This window comes from Micropterus salmoides, unplaced genomic scaffold (assembly GCF_014851395.1).
Source record: "Micropterus salmoides isolate LMB-PRFRI ecotype aquatic unplaced genomic scaffold, ASM1485139v1 Ms_hic_scaffold_17, whole genome shotgun sequence".
In the NCBI taxonomy this organism is placed as follows: Eukaryota; Metazoa; Chordata; class Actinopteri; order Centrarchiformes; family Centrarchidae; genus Micropterus; species Micropterus salmoides.
In genome coordinates, this window is record NW_024040817.1 from 22,552,366 (window position 1) to 22,569,065 (window position 16,700).

A 16,700-nucleotide genomic window follows, 5' to 3' on the forward strand; every position below is an offset into this window, starting at 1 on the left:
GCAGTGGTGAGCCTTATTTCTGTTATTCTGTTGCTTAAACATACTCCAGGCTTAATTTTAAATAATTTGAAACTTGATAGTTCAAGCAAATTTTGGTAGCTCGTTGTGACCTCTTGCTTGTAAGACACTTAATATTTGATTGCAATATTCTGTCTCTATCCAGTGTACTTTGTATCAAAGTACACTGACATGTGAATTTAGCCAAATCTTAGATATTGAACTCATGGGGACAGAGGGTCAGGCAGACTTCAAGCTTTCATTTACAACTTCTATTTATGTATTTATATATATTTTTTGTGCATTTATTTATTGATTCCTAAGTCATTTATTGTCTTCTGTACACTACAGCAATGTAACGTGTAAGATGTTGGCCAGTCTTATATAATGCTGTACAGGTCCTGTATCAAAAGGTCCTGCAGTTACACTCTGACTAAAACTTTGAAGCTACTGAATTCAATCAATCAGTCAAGTTAATTTAAAGTGCAAAATCACCAAAAGACATGTTCCCATGGTTACAAAATGCATTGCAATTAAATGAAATAAACCATAAAATACAGAATGCATGTAATAAAACACAAGATAAAAGAAAATCAGCAAAATAAAATGATAAAAACGATTTAGCAATTTAAAGTTTGCTCGATCATGCCCTAACTAAAAGCTTTATTAACTCATAAAATCATCAATCAATCAAAACTGCTGATGCTAGCAGGAATACAAGGCTCAATAGAGGTGTGACTCCCTGTAAGCCTGCCTACTTTGCTGAAGAGAAACTTGGGGTTGTCCTTGCTCTCCTCTACTAATGATGAATAGTAAGCTACTCTAGCTGCATGGATGGCCCTTCTGTAAGTTTTGGAAGGTATTCCAATAAATTTTATGTCTGGTTGAAGAAATGTTTATGAATGTTTGTCTTTTTTGTAAACCGACCCATGGTCTCCTTGAGGTGGTGAAACTTCAACGGGCTTGAGGGATTGGGATTTGCTAAAATCACTGAATTGACCCTGCCTATATTTGGGACAGGCGTCCATATGGGACAGGCCTTTAATTCCGCTCGCACAAAACTGACTACTATGAACATTTTACTTATTTTAAACAGAATATTCCTTGCTTAAAAATTATCCAATAATATCAAATACACGTCATTCATTTGATCTAGCTCTGACAGACGGCTTATGTGCTTTTATTTTGAAGGCAACAACACGGTGCAGGATGAGAGTAGTTAGCAGACAGAGAGCGATGGACTTCACATGACAGGATTCATAACTTGGATAAATTTTTATGAAAAGCTGTTTTGATTCTTTTGATCGGTGGATTACAGAGTGGATTACAGAGTAAAGGAACGGACACATTCGGACTTAAAGAGCGCTACAAAGGTAACGGGAATCGCCACTTTTCTTGTCTTTAGGCTTGTTGTGTCCGTTAAATGAACTAAACGATTGATTTGTGGAGAATCTAACCAATCTAACGATGTGTAGCATGTCCATACTGACATATTGATCACACCTTTAAACATTAATATTTGTAGTAACGATCTAAGCGGCTTTGAAGCAGCTAAATTGGGCAGCCCGGCGGGGTTTAAGAGGTTTTATACATCCAAAGAACTTATATAAAAACCAGACCAGGCGTTTAATGGAGACCTGCGTTTATTTGTCAAAATGTGTTCCCAGACCAGTATAGGAGGTAGGCGGCTATTTGGAACTCGGCTATTAATTGAAGCTTTATGGTCCAGTGAACATGATTTTATTTAATTCATTACTTATTATTTAGACTAAAAACAGGTGGGAAACAAATATAAAGGATGTTCATCATGGGACTACACAGACAATACACCCCAGAAGAAAATTCAGTGTTGATTTTGGTCTTTTCATGAGATTTCTTGATAATAAAAAGATTAAACAATGTTATCTTTTAACAGCTCGATCTGTGTGTGATAACAGGGCAGGGTGAGGTTCAGGACAACAAAATCTGTGATGCTGCTACAGATAAGAAGACATCTGTAAAAACTGAAGGTTTGTCATGCTGCCCTGCCAGCAAGAGGACAACAAGACATAAAACTCTCAGGCATTTCTTTGACAGACTGCTGCTCTCTTCCTCAGTGCCCTTCCTTTTCTTCCTCTGAGTCCTTGCACAATATGTGGACTCTTTGGTAAACTTCCAGAGGATTGACATGAGATTTGGCCGTCCGCACTGTAAGGGTTGCTTGAATGGAATCAAAGGGAAGTCCTTGGAGGCTGTGATGAGGTGGTGGTGCATGCTCAGGATGGACTCCCTCATGGTGTCGATGCTTGTGCTGCTCAGAGGATGGTTCCTCAGGTTGGTCATTATCATCTGAAGGATGCGTCTTAGGCGATGCAGAGCAGCTGAATGGAAAGCAAAGAAAAGGAAAACATTAGCCATATTATTCATGAACTTTTTATACACATTGGACTAATTAAAACCCAGATTATGCAGCTTTCACTATGAGGCTTCAGTCTTGTCCAAAGTTGTTCATTAGCTGCATTTAATTTAAAATTTAAGTAGCTTAAATATTTATTTTCTTGACCATATTTAAAAACACTAGGGCTGCGCTTGTTAACGCATTAATTAATAAACGCTGACAATTATTTTAAAAGTCCGTTTCTCACTGGCTCTGTATAGACATACAGTCAAACCATGGGTCACAGGAGGGGTGGGATGTTGATCAGCCTGCAAGTCACCCACCCAAACAAGCAGTGGAGCAGCAGACTACGTTGGATGCAGCATGTGGGAGAAGTAGATAAACAAAAGCAACACAATCAATCAAATGCCATAGCAAAGTGGATAGCTACACACTGAATGCTGATTAGTATTGGGGAAGATGTCAGCCTTTGGTACGTTCTTAAAATCACAACGTAGTCTCTTGACCCCATGGGGTTGCTCTTTACTCCGGTGATCAGAAAGGGAGACAAGCACTCGCGAGTAAACGTCAGGCGCTCTATGGATAGTAACCATGGCAATGGCTTCTGTGCGCTACACAGCAGAACAAAATGTTCAATTCAACTTCGGCGGCGGTCGGGCGTGTGTGTGAGGCGAGCACTTCACCTCACTCTCAGGGACACTTGCTACTGAACATAGACTGTTTATGCTGCTAACTGATAAAAGAAAAATGTTTCTGCTGATACCTGAAAACAGATCATGCGATTAATCGCGATCAAAAATTTTAATCTTTGCCCAGCACTAAAAAACACACGTTGGCTGGCGTGCTGTGCAAAGACATGTGTAATTATCATCTAAGCTCCATGTTTTAAACAGGAGCAACTGCTGCATATGTCAAAATTCATCTGATGCAAATAGCCAACATACACAGTTCTGCTGCCTCTCTGCTGAGAGGACTGTCTCTAACTAGTTCTATTATCTAATGTTGTCTCCATGGCGCGTGCAATTGTACAGAACTTGTGCTTTTTTAAAAATGGCCCCCTTGCCATCTGGGTCTTAGACTTTCAATGTTACGATGACCTCCAAAAACTAAAAATAAATTTGTTTCAATCACTATATTAATATTTATATATTTTTTCAACTGCCACACGCTCTGAGTAAAATCCAACCTAATAAGATAAGTAAATTGCAGGTATAATATTTTGATGCTGTTCTGGGGAAATATTTTAAACCAACAAAATGAAATAACATATTTAAAAATATTGTATTTATAATTCAGCTTATATTATGCTGTATTTAATCATGATATAGAGCAACATGTGGTTTAATGTTTTACCATAGCGGTCATCCAGCAAACAGAGGATGCCTATTAGTCAGCAGGTGTTCTCTTATGGCGTAAACCACAGGAGGCCTTTTTTTTCTCACTTCAACAGCTGCAAAACATTGATTTTCTTTGTTTTAGATGTGAACTGAAGACCTTGGACTTGAAAGACTTGGAAGATGTCACCTTGGACTCTGAGACTGTGTGATGTAGCCTATATTTTGTCACTTTGACATTTCATATGTCGAGGTTATAAAAGTAAATTTATTTATGAATTTGTGAAGTGAATAATTGCCCACTTAAAAATATACTACTACTACTACTACTACTAAGTTAACGTGTTTTCATTATTAATGTCTGTTTGCCATTTTTAATTAGTTGATTAAAGAGGTTGCATTCAGTTACCCTGCAGTAATACAACTGACACAGATCTAATTTTAATCATGCAGATGAAAAGAGGTTTGGAGATCTGCTATCCGTAAAAGCACAGGTCAGTTAACAACAACTGTGCGGGAAGACTTAAATTAATGATGGTCCCCATGCTGTGCGCGGTGGGAGACTACAGACACACGTTCCTGCTGCTGATGGCAGGTATCTAACTTGCAGCCAACTTTTATGTCTAGGTTATGCAAATCTGCACTACATAAAACCAAGAGCCTATCAAAATTAAAGTGTTTTTTGTAGAGGTGAGCGTGTGCGCCTCAGACAACAAGTCATATTTGAAGTCGAATATTTAGATTGCAGGTGGTCTCAGCATGCAGAAAGCAATTCTATGCCCTTGGGTTGGGGTGATTTCATTAACTCCAAGTTTATATGCTCACTAAAACAGAGCATCATCTGAAATAAAAAACAACTTAAAGGATTTTGAATTTTCCCCCCCTAAACGCTTATTTGTGTTCTTGTTGAGATGTACTATAGATAAGCAATCCATACCACTCTCATATCTGTCCATTGGATATGAAGCTATTGTCATGAATTTTCATGTGTTGTAATGATGGAGACTGGTTGTTTGTCTATGTGTGGCCCTGCGATGGATTGGCGACCTGTCCAGGGTGTACCCATGCCTTTTGTCCGATGTCAGCTGGGATTGGCTCCAGCCCCCGCGACCCTGTACGCAGGATAAGTGGTTGTTGATGGATGGATGGATGTAACGATGGAGCAGGTTGAGAACCCAAACACAGGACACCAGAGCTGAGCAGATATAGTCCAATGATTTATTAACAAAAGGAGAGCACACTTACAAACTGTGGAGTTCAAATAGAATCCAAAGTACGTAGATGAAACAGAGGTCATAAAAACAAACGCAAGGTACCGCTGGAACACGATGCAGGAGCAAACAGACAACAGAGCAACACAGACTACATGCAAAAATGAACCAACAAAGACTGAACAGAACACAGGCATTGAAATACTCAAGCAAACGAGCAGAGTAGGGACACAAAACAGGTGTTCAAGGTAATGAAACAAAATGGGAAGCAAAACTAGACAATGACAGCAAAGGCAGACAACTTCAGACTAAAACAGGAAACAGAAACACAGGCTGAATAGACATAGAACTCCAACAAACCCCCCAAATAATACCTGAAAACCCCAAACTATGACAGCTATACCTCCAGGATGTCAGTGCTGGCGGCAGCAAGTAGTGTACAGTTAGTTTTTAGAGTTATTTTGCTGAAAACAGGTGCTGCTGTGGCTGAAAATTACACAGACAGTGAGAGTGAACCCAAAAAATTAAGTTGTGGGCCGGACAGCTGAACAATGACTTGAAACTCACTATAAAGCTCAGTGAAGCTGAACTGCAGATTCAGGTGATTACTGATTGTTAGCAGTTCCACACTATAAGCTATCCCTTTCGCATTGTTTTTACATTGTCATTTGACAAATTGTTATTATAGAATAATCCATTGATTATAGACGCTTTAATGTTAACTATTAATTTATGAGCTTTAGAGGCTTCACAGGTGCTGATAGGTGGATTTTGCTAGCCTCTACTTCCAGTCATCATGCTAAGCTAAGCGAACTACTGCTATCTGTAGCTTTATAGGTTTATTTAGATGTGAGGGTGGTAGGCTTTTGATCTCATCTAAAAATTGTTTAGCTTGAATATGTTGTCCTTCATTTATTAAGGTGACATGATAGTGGGGAGGTGAACCAAGTCATGGCAACTTGCCATTTTGATCTCTCTCTTTCCGACGCAGGGACGAAAGGTCAAATTGGACAGCATAACTATACATGGTTGATTTTCTCGCCCGATGACTTAAAATAAAAACTTTTTTTTCTGAGTCCTAGCTGTGAAACCACTTAATCAAAACTGCATGCCCTCTCTGATGTGACATTACATAGGTGGGCAGGGCAAGCATCAAACAAAAAGTTGACCCTGCAACATGTGAACTGAGGAAAATGAATGACATTGCTTTAGCTAGTTTTCATCACAAGGTCATAAAATAGTCATAGCCAATACATTGCACAAACCTTTGATGTAAACATGAATATGATGTGCTACTGCAACAAAATCAGTAAGAGTGTTTTAATGTCATGTTTCTATTTTTGGAATTAGGTTGTTTGTATTGTTTTTTGTTGATTTCGGTTGATGGGGACAGTGCTAAAAGGCTTTGCTAATTAAGAAAATGACCAACCAACAATGCAATAGAGAACCATTGTGTACACTCTGTATGGTCTAGATGAGTGGTTCCCAACCTCTTTATGTGTGGACCCATAATCAACCACAAAGATTTCCATGGACTAGCTGGAGTTTGCTAGATATTTTTTGGCTGTTTTTGCCAGCTGGACTAGACAGCCTTGACCTCTTAACCCATCGCTAACCCTATCTATCTATCTATTGCAGAGTAGAATGGCACACGTGAGATATAGGAAGACAGCAAAAGGGACAGCACAGGGAAAGAACAAACAGCAAGAAAAAATACAACAAGTGTTGTGAGGACAGCATGAAGTGAGCCATTGAAAAGTAGAGTGACATAGTGCAGACTCAAGATTCTTGGCCAGATTTTTAAAGGGGCTACATGAGGTTTTCTAAGAAATCACTTATCATTAAATCACTTTTTTACTGCCTATTTGTCAACAGGTTAAAATGAACAGCACACCTGTTTTCACTGTTGCTTGGAAAAGACACTATTCTGCTTCTTATGTGAAGAAATTGGGTCGGGTTTTCTGCATGCACGCTCCCAAGCCGCTTGCCTACTACATCAACAACACCACAGCTATTGACACTGTGACGTCCCCATCTCTTTCAGCTGCTGGGATGTCTATCTCTTTGTGTTCTATGTTGCAGATGCCAGTAGGTGTGGTTAAGATCATCAGTTATTGGAGCCACCTGGGTTTCTTTCACCACACAACACTCCACTCACTATTCCTTCAAGCATGCATACCTGCTTACATGACTGACCTACTGATTGTCACACTTCATATGATTATTTGTACATTAAGTTGTTTCTGTTTGTGTAAAAATAAAAGTAATGGTACCTTTGCTGCAGTTTTGTTGTTTATCATACTATTCTTTTTTGTCGTGGTTTTGAGCCAGCTGTAACAACACCATGAAATCCCAGTGCAGACACAGACTCCAACACAAACTCCATGTAAGGATAAAAAACAACAATTAAGTTTTATGTGCTGAAGTCCGTGAATCATAATAATAATAATCCGTGAAGATGTATGAGTCACAGAGACCTCCGCTTTGTTTTGAAACCGACAAACTAACATTACTGCAAAGCAAATACTTTGTGATTTTGTGCTTTAGTTGGCTCAAGCTAGATAATGTTAGCTTGCTGGCTAACGCCGGGACGCTAACGTTATCTGTTGCAAAATACTACAGTTGTATGGCTTGCCACATTAACATTACTTCACCAGATAAGGCGATCCTTATTACTATCCTGTGTACCGCCAGGATTGTGTCAAAGTGTTGATCTTACCCTGCAAGAAATAATATAAGGGTACCAAGCAAATGTGGAGCGATGTGTTTATACTAGCGTAATTTAACCTAAATAATATACAATAATGCAACATAACGGCGCAGGACAACAACACAGTGGAACATCCATTCACTACAGTAACGTTACTTGCTGCGCAGCACATATACATTTCACAATCTCATTTATTATATTAAGTCTAGTTCACTTACTGTTTTCGTTATGATCCAATATATTTAGCTGTGCTGACATTGCTGAGCCTCTCTGGTGAAAGATACTCAAATAGCATTAGTTACTGAAAAGCGTCAGGCGAGCTAATGCAGACATATCACGTCGGCTGAATGCAGTCAATGTGAGAATGGATTAGTTCAACCTAAAGCTGATCAAAATATAATAGTTACATTGCAGTGGGAGTTTACTAGAGTTTACAGCATTTTCTGTGAAGCTGTCACCCGGTGTGTCAGCGTCTGTGTGTCGGATTATGCTCGCTCATGAGTTTGAGCAGGCGTACTAGCACACCTGGTTGCAATCTAAAAACTGCACCGCTAGTGGCCACTGAAAACTACATATAGGCCCTTTAAACCTTCCTGAAGTTTAAGAGAAATGCACATGGAGTCAATTCATAATGAACAACAGGACAAGAACAGTGTGAAATTATTAAATTTTGCAATAAATCAATGATAACATGTGCTGTCTCCATCACCCAAAGGTCCTGTCCCAGTCCCCCAAATGATACAAGAAAAAAGGTTTGGGGTCAGTTTACACTAAAGGTTATGCCACGCTTGCTTGGAATATAGCCTTCTTTCCTCTCCGTCAAAGAGATAGGCAACATCTTCAGTATTACAATCATGTGTTGGCCTGTTTTTTTATTGATTAATTAATTTTTTCCTTAGCCTACAGGACAGAGCTAGTGTTTATTAGCCTATCCCTCACGAGGCCACACGTGGTCGCTGTTTGCCATGCCGCTGAAAGCCCCCCCCCTCCCCCCACACCCTCTCCTCTCCTCTCGCCACAACAGCACGCCTCTCACCGCGCCTTGGATGCCGAGTGACCAGCAGCACTGAGCGGAGAAACCGTCCAGAGTGATACCGCCGTCAGCACATCAGCACAGCAGAAAATAAAACCCAAAACGATGACCTTCTTACAGATACGACAGAAGCAAACAATTATTTGACAACTTCCGACCCCGCACCTTGCCTTCGCCGCTCCTCGCTGTAAGTGGTAAGTGCTCTTAATTCCTTTTTAATTGCCGGTCCCAGTGCTCATTTTCCGCACAGGACAGTGACAGCGGGCTGACATATTGGTGAATAATGCAATTAATAGCAAATTGATGGGTGATAAGAGGAGCATGGCTCAAACTGGGCGCAGTCATTTCATTTTTTTCTATTGTTTCAATGTATATAGGTCTATTGTAGAGGCAATGTGCACTAGAATGGGTGAATAGTTGCTTTTCAATTTTTTTTTTACTCTAACGTCTGTAGCATTATAGCCAAGATGCTATAGTTCACAGTTTCAAGCCTTCTCCTACTTCAGTCAATCTAATTAACTGTTTAAAGGAGCTCATTTGGTCATATGAGATGGTAAATAGGAGATAATGCGCATTAAGGCTGTAGGATAGTGATTGTAATGTGACCTAAATACTCATAGATATCTTTTTTCTTTTGGCAAGATTGTAGCCCATATATATCTTTGGACATTTAAATGGGGTTTGTACTACTGGGATTTTAAACAACATTGCTGGAGAAATGGGTAACTAATTGTCTTTATTGATTTTGCCATGAAGGGACAACCAGGACAGAGGTCAGCTTTACACGTCTGCTGGTGGTTTGTGGCAGGGTTTCATGGGGTCAAATGCATAAAGGTACTTGAGGATAAGTCAGCCTTGCACGGGTACCAGTGCGACGCAATCAAAGCATCAAAACAGTTTTGATTGTGTTTGTGTGTGCAAGCCCATGTGAGCGATGGTGGCAGTAAAGGGGGTGGGGTAAGCATATTTTAAGATGCTTGTCCTCTGCCAGCGCTCAGGTCAGGCCAAGTTCATGCTGAGGTGTGAGATTGTATCAGATGGTTGCAGGCAGGCAGGCACACACAGACACAACACTATCACACACACACACACACAGACACAACACTATCATGCACACACAGACACAACACTATCATGCACACACAGACACAACACTATCCAGATCTCAGCTCACACTGTGTTCCCCACCTGTGGATGTGATCCAGAAACATGTGATTTGTCTCCAGAGCTTCCCGTGTCTTACTCTAAACCTTGCCAAGAACAGTCTGAAAGTCGTTTGATGTTTCTGACATGCATATTTGTTAGTGTTAAGGGCAGAGGGTGAAGCATAGAGAGTGAGTAAATTAACTGTCACTAAAGGAGTGGGCCCTCCTTGGCCCGTTTTAAGGAGAAAGAGAATAATTATCCATGTGCTTAACTCTTGAAATCCTTGACTCACACTTGATCCTGTAAATAATTCATTGAGGAAGAACTGAGATGGTAAAAGCTGGAAAGAGGCTCAACCCTGTACTGCGGGAAGCCATGTTTCTATATCTCCTTTTACACACAACTCAAACATTTAAATGCAGAAGCCATTTTCAGCAAGTTTTGCATTCTATACTAGTACAAAAAGAAGAGGAAACATATCTGTCATCCCATTTCACATCCAGAAACAGGTGCTCCACACAGCTCACATGACTGTTTATGAAGCATTCACATATTTCTGTCACAGTTTAGTCACTGTATTTGGATGAGCGTGGCTAGCAAGCAGATTTGCGATGTGTGGCACACAAGTTCAGGTTCTTCTGAAAAATCCACCGTGGTAATATACAGCATATGTGCGTGTCTACGCGTCTCTAGTAGTAGAAAGAGATATATCAGACAGTACCAGATAAACTGGCTACTCAAAAGGGCAGCTCGGCCGTTATGCACTGTATCATCTTCCATCAAAGAGTCGCTGCACACACACACACATACACAGACAGAATTGATAGCTGGGCAGCACGCACACTCACATATGCGCTGACACATCTGACCACACTTCAGATCTGTAGCTGGCAGCTGCTGGTCCTGGTCTTCTTTGCAATGAAAATAAAATGAAAACAACCAAGGGGCAGAGCAGACACTTATCATAGTAACGAGCAGGCTTCAGTGTGCGCGTCTGGAGTGCGTCTTTATATGTATGTGTGTCGCTGCACCTTATGTGGCCGTGTCAACCATCTGTAAGGCACAATTCAGTGGCCAACTGGTATGTATCATCAAAGAGAGTCACTGTGATTGGTTGACACTGAAGGGTTGGTTGGTATTGCGCCTCACTTGCCACTCCAAACAGGACTTGCTAATGAGGCTCTATAGTTTTGTATGAGATTGTTTTGCACACTCACACAAGAGCCTAACCGTGTCAAGGCGTCATCCATTTGTGTGCCACTGTATTGTTTTAAAGCCATACTGGACTCTCCAACAACAGTCCTCAGAAAATCAATTCCACTCAACAACACCTGAAATGTGTCTGAGGCTGCTGCAGGAGCAAAGGTGACCTCCATCAGATGCATGTGAGCTTGCTAACCTAACACCTGTCTACAAGACAAAAGGCTTCTTTGCTTCCTGCTAAAAGAAGTGTCTAACAATATAAAAAATGGGCAGTGTGTTTGTAGTACTTCATAGGTTTACTGAAAAATGTTTTTTATTGACTTATGCCATATTTATGTATACAAATGCACATTCTGCCACAAAACTGAAACTGTCCAGACATAGCAAATGAAGTGTATGTTTAAAAAAACCCTCTGTACCAAGCCACAAAGACAGTATTATAATATAATAAACTAAATAAGTAAAACAAATCATCACACATTAAAATTATGTAGTTCATAATCAATCATTACAACGTAAACTGCATTTATTGGGATTAAAATTCTACAAAAGAAAGAAGATATGACATTAGGCAAGACCTTTTTTACCATTACTGTGCGTCACAATATCTGCAGCTATGTATGTAATTGCAATTTGTGTAGTTTATACTCTTCACAATGGACTGCATGATAATGAAAATTTAAACTGAATTTGCTTTTTTAATGTTTGATTTAGACAACATTTGCACATTGCGATTCAAAATATATATTAAAAAAACACACAATATGAATGCAATGGTACGCCGACCAGCTAATATCCTTTTGCACCAAAAGACCACCATCAGTCTGACAGATCAGCCAAACACTCAAACATGCAAGTAACCCCAAAAATGAGGTCAAATATAAAAGGAAGATTGGAGAAAAATGGATTGAAAGTCTGTGATAGAAGTCTTAAAAACATAAGCGAGGGAGGAAGATAAATATACAGCTCTTATCTTGTCCTCCCGCGGGATCTGACTACGTTCCAATGCACACATCCCATCCAGAAGTTTAGCAGCAAACAAGACAGGAAGGCAGGCTTTTGGTTGACCCCGGCCATGTCCCCACAGGTCTGTTCTAGTCCCCACCTCAGCACCACACAACCTGTGCTGTCTAAGCCGGGACTTGGTGACCCGGACTTTCTAAGTGGAGTGAGATCCTGTGTGCTACTCCGCCCCGGGCTGGTTACCAGCATCCCAGGTGGGATAGAGAGATGCGGTGGAGGTGGCTGAGGGGTAGTGAGAGAGATGTCACTGACCACATTAGTCACCAGCGAAAGCAGGCCATGAGTCAGGAAAGCTCCCAGTCTCATCCATCACGCCCCTCTTAACCCACTTTCCTTCCAGTCCAGCCACTCCGGCTTTTTATTTTTCTATTTTCTGCTAGCTCTCCATACCCCTTCTGCTGACAGAGTGCCTCTGCTATCCCTCTTTTGATGGTGATAAAAAGGAGAAGAGGGTGCAAAGAGATTAGTTCAGGGCTGGACAGATTGCAGCGAGAGATGAGCCCCAGAAGAGATTTGGGGTCAACCTTCGGAGCGCAGCAGGGGAAACACAATTTCTTTTCCCAAACAACTTATACATTTGAAGCAAATAAATATAACGATTAGAGGCTGCCTGTTTAGTCTGAGCCTCTGTAGGGAGAGAAAGAAGACAACACAGTGACATAGTGTGTTTCATTTTCACACCAGATTCCCTTGTGGTGGTGTGGGGAGAACAACCCTGTGAACTGGTGAGACGGCTGTGGGGTAATAAGTGATTGATTTCACTGCTGAGATGTAAACATTGTAGTAATGCAGCTCTGTTTATTATGACTCAGGTTTTATTCACCTATGTCTGGCCATCAATTTGACACTGTAGCCTACTCACTGAGCTCATAGTTAAAGTTTGTTGCTAAAGTGTTACTCTAACTCTCAGTTGTAATTAACATCCATCACAGTTTACAGGCTGACTTCCAAGTTCAAATTTGTCATATCAGACTTGCCGTAGTTAAGTCAGAACACAGATAACTTGAGCAGTGGATTGTTCCTAACAATACTGGTTTTAACTCCAAATAAAGTGGTTTAGATAATCAGTAACTCAGTAATCAGTAATCAGATAACTGTTAGCTATTTGTCTTAATGGCCAACCGCCGGATTTTCTTGTAGTAACTTTGCCATCTTTCCAGACCTCTGCAGTAAATTTTAGTACCATATTTGCATACGTGCTAGCAATGATGGCCAAAACTGTGAAAATAAGACCCAAGTTGTAATAAACACACATTTATACCAAGCTACTTTGAATTCCCAAATATTAGCATGTTAACCAGCACACAAATATGTACAGTATAAAAGCATAGTAATTTGTCTGTCTAATATTTTTGTGTACTAACATAAATAAGCTTGCTATATTTTAAATTTAAGCTACACAGTTTTGTAAAACACTTGCTAACAAATGTTAGCATTGTCAAATAATCTTTTACTGTGTTATCTGTGGTTTTTGTGCTCCTTCACCTTTGTTGAGTGGAGGCAGGCAAACAACCAGCAGTGGTTTCAGTGTCATATGTAATTCCAGTATACGCTGAACACATACTGTAATCAATTATGTTTTAATGACAGATGGCAGAAAAAGAAATATATCGTTTTCTGAAAAATAGAGTTCATTTGCTGTTTTTTTGCCTTATGATAACCAGACGTAATGGCTTCCATCTGTTTGTTTCTCTGGTCACAGACGTGTGCTAAACATTATAATTTAGTGTTTCAAAAACATATTACATTTTAGACAGACGGGCTAATGTGACCCTTTAATTGTTGCTCTGATAGAGAAAGTGTAAACCTTTGCTTCCCTGCCATGGCTAACTCAACATGATCCAGGCAGTTTGTGTAAAAACACGCTGTGACGGATCGAATTTATGTCTGCTGTCACAAGGTGATGTAGAGGGAGTGCCGCAATGACTCACCCCATTAAAGATTTTATTGGATAAAAATTTGATTGGGCCAATGGGACAGGCAAAGCGAAAGCTCCTTATGAACTCCTTTTTCTGTTCATTTCACGGCTGTTTGTGTATGATTAAGATTTGTGTGTGCGTGTGTGTGTGCACCAGGCATAATATTGCTCTGCAAAGTGTGAAATGGGAAATTTGTAATTATATAATGGCACTGTGACCATATCTGGTCAATTTTTTCCTGATACACTGTACTCTCTTGGTCAGTGTGACACTAAAGGAATCTAATCCGTGTCAGAGCGGAGCATTTTTACAGATTTGGATGTTAACTGAAGCCCATCAGGCACACACACCAGTGTCAGTGCCGCCCTTGTCATTCAATATTTCGGCTCTTTCCTCTGACACACTCTGGCATGTACATTCAGCACAGCATATGTGTGTTTGCACTGTGGTGGGTTTCTCTGTGTGTGATTTTGTGTGTGATCCATTTGGCAGCTCTTACTCTGTCTGTGTGTGTGTGTAGCTGCAGAACCAGCCTTCTGTTTTATCGCCTTCAGAGACCCCTTATGATCACAGAGATGCATCTCACACACACACACACACACACACACACACACGCACACACGCAAACTTACAAATATGACGCCAGGCCAAACACAATGGCAGCAGGCGCCAGGCCAACACATACAGAATCATAACCTGGGAAGTTTCCATGGTAGCATTACAAGAAGTGCATTACAGCTTCTGCCTGTTGTTGAGCACTGCCGGTATGATTGACCATCATGAAATTTTCACTCTTGCCTTGTCCTCATTGCAAGTTGAATGTACACAACATGTGTAGGATATAAAATGTAAAAATGCTGTCACACCATTTCTTCTGAAGAAACCAGGGATTTACAGGCTACTCAGCACGGTTTCAGCTTTTCAGTTTTCAGCTTTTACCAATAATTTTTTTACCAATCCCTCGTAATATGTGCTGTAAATCACATATACTTTGTCCTATAGTATAATTTCTGATACCAGTTACCTGGCGAGAAATGATGGAAACACAAGTGGCCTGTGAAAAAAAATCAGCTCCCTAATTTAATTAAAAATACTGTCATGTTTAAGGTTTTCAAATTAAGACACACAGGCTCTTCATAGTAAATAATGATTGTCATTCCAATAACCACAAATAGCAACTTAACAGATCTCAATCAATAGGGTAAGGTGCTGATTATTTGGAATTTAAATAACATTTGACCGACGACAAATGACCAACAGTACTTTGGTGATAGATACTTTTTTCCTCTCCTGTTATTGTTGCTATGATTCAGCTCAGTTCACTTTCTATTGTCCCACATGGGAAATTTGACATGCTGCAGCCAAAAGCACATGGCAAAAAAACATAAATGCAGACTCATCCAACAGCAAACACAAGAAACGATCAAGACACAATAGTAAAAGCAATAAGTGGAGGCAATAAGTAAAAACAAATTAGAAATGATTAAGAACCAATTAAAAAAGACAATAAGAAAGATTTGACTGTTTATTGGTTCACATTGATGTTTATCAGCATTACTAACCTTGGCTTTATACTGTTTGTTTTCTGTGTTTGCATGACTCTCAGACCTATAGTATAACTTTGCCATCTATTGTGCAGCTAAATTGTAGGTTACTTAAGTGGCCACCAGTGGCAATGACCTGCATACCTGAGAGCAACTTGTATCGCTCAGCCATATCTGATTACAAGATTGTGGCATTTGGGTTTATGGGAGAAACAGAAAGGAGAGATCACATTTTTATCCTTCTCTGCTTTGCCTCAGCTAACACTGACCGCAGACAGTCATGCTTGATAGATTCTCACTCAAGTTCATGTATCTTGGGCTTCTACACTCTAGCCTGCGAACATACACTGGGGAAGACTCTTGTCTGTGAAATACTGATATCTACCAAAAATGATCTGTGAATTGTTGAAGAAATAGTTTGACATTTTGGGAAATACGTTCATTCACTTTCTTACCTAGAGTTACATGAGAGGATCAATGCCACGCCCATATCTGTCTGTTAAATATTCGACTGCTGCCAGTTAGCTTAGCTTAGCACAAAGACTGGAAACAGAGGAAAACAACTTGCCTGGCTTTGTACAAAGGACAGCAGCACCTCCAAAACTCTTAACACATTTGATCACATTTGTTGAATCTGTACAGTTGAAATTGCCACAAAGCTGAGTGCCGTGTTTGTTTGCACTAGCATCTGAAGGTAACTATGCCCTTCTTTGCACCTCATTGAACCTAAGGAAAGGTTCCTTTTTTTCTTCATTTTTTTTGCTCTCCTGCTCTCAAACAATGGTGCGTCTGCTGAACAGATATGCTCCTATTTTAACCAATCCAGCTCTCCACACAGACCATGCAACAGCTCTCAACCAAGAGGTGCGGGGGAGGAGCTGATAGCCACCACACTGGGTGGAGGGGGGGGTTGCTGACAGGAGGAGAAATAAATGAGCTCTGAGACGAGAAGTTAGAGAGCACATAGACATAGGGCAGGGGATCTGTCTGGGCACCGAGATGAAGATAGATGGGCTTCGGGTGTACCTTTTGGGTCCAGTGTGGGTACAGGTACATAGTGGCATTTTCAACTGCCGATATTAGAGAGTGAAAGACTACTAAATGCAGGTGAGGCTTTGGGAAATGTTTGGTTTTGACCATGAACTTATCCATCCATCCATCCATCCATCGTCAACCGCTTATCCTGCATACAGGGACGGGGGG

At 40.4% G+C, this 16,700-nt stretch overlaps 1 protein-coding gene across 1 annotated transcript in view; it reads left to right on the plus strand.

Annotated features, from left to right (window-relative positions):
• Positions 1-8,656: 8,656 nt before the first annotated feature.
• Positions 8,657-16,700, plus strand: part of rims3 (regulating synaptic membrane exocytosis 3) — a 39,769-nt gene continuing 31,725 nt past the window's right edge. Inside the window, exon 1 of the mRNA XM_038725575.1 lies at positions 8,657-8,856. The gene's annotated coding sequence lies outside the window, so the exon portion shown is untranslated. The remainder of the gene's footprint in view (positions 8,857-16,700) is intronic.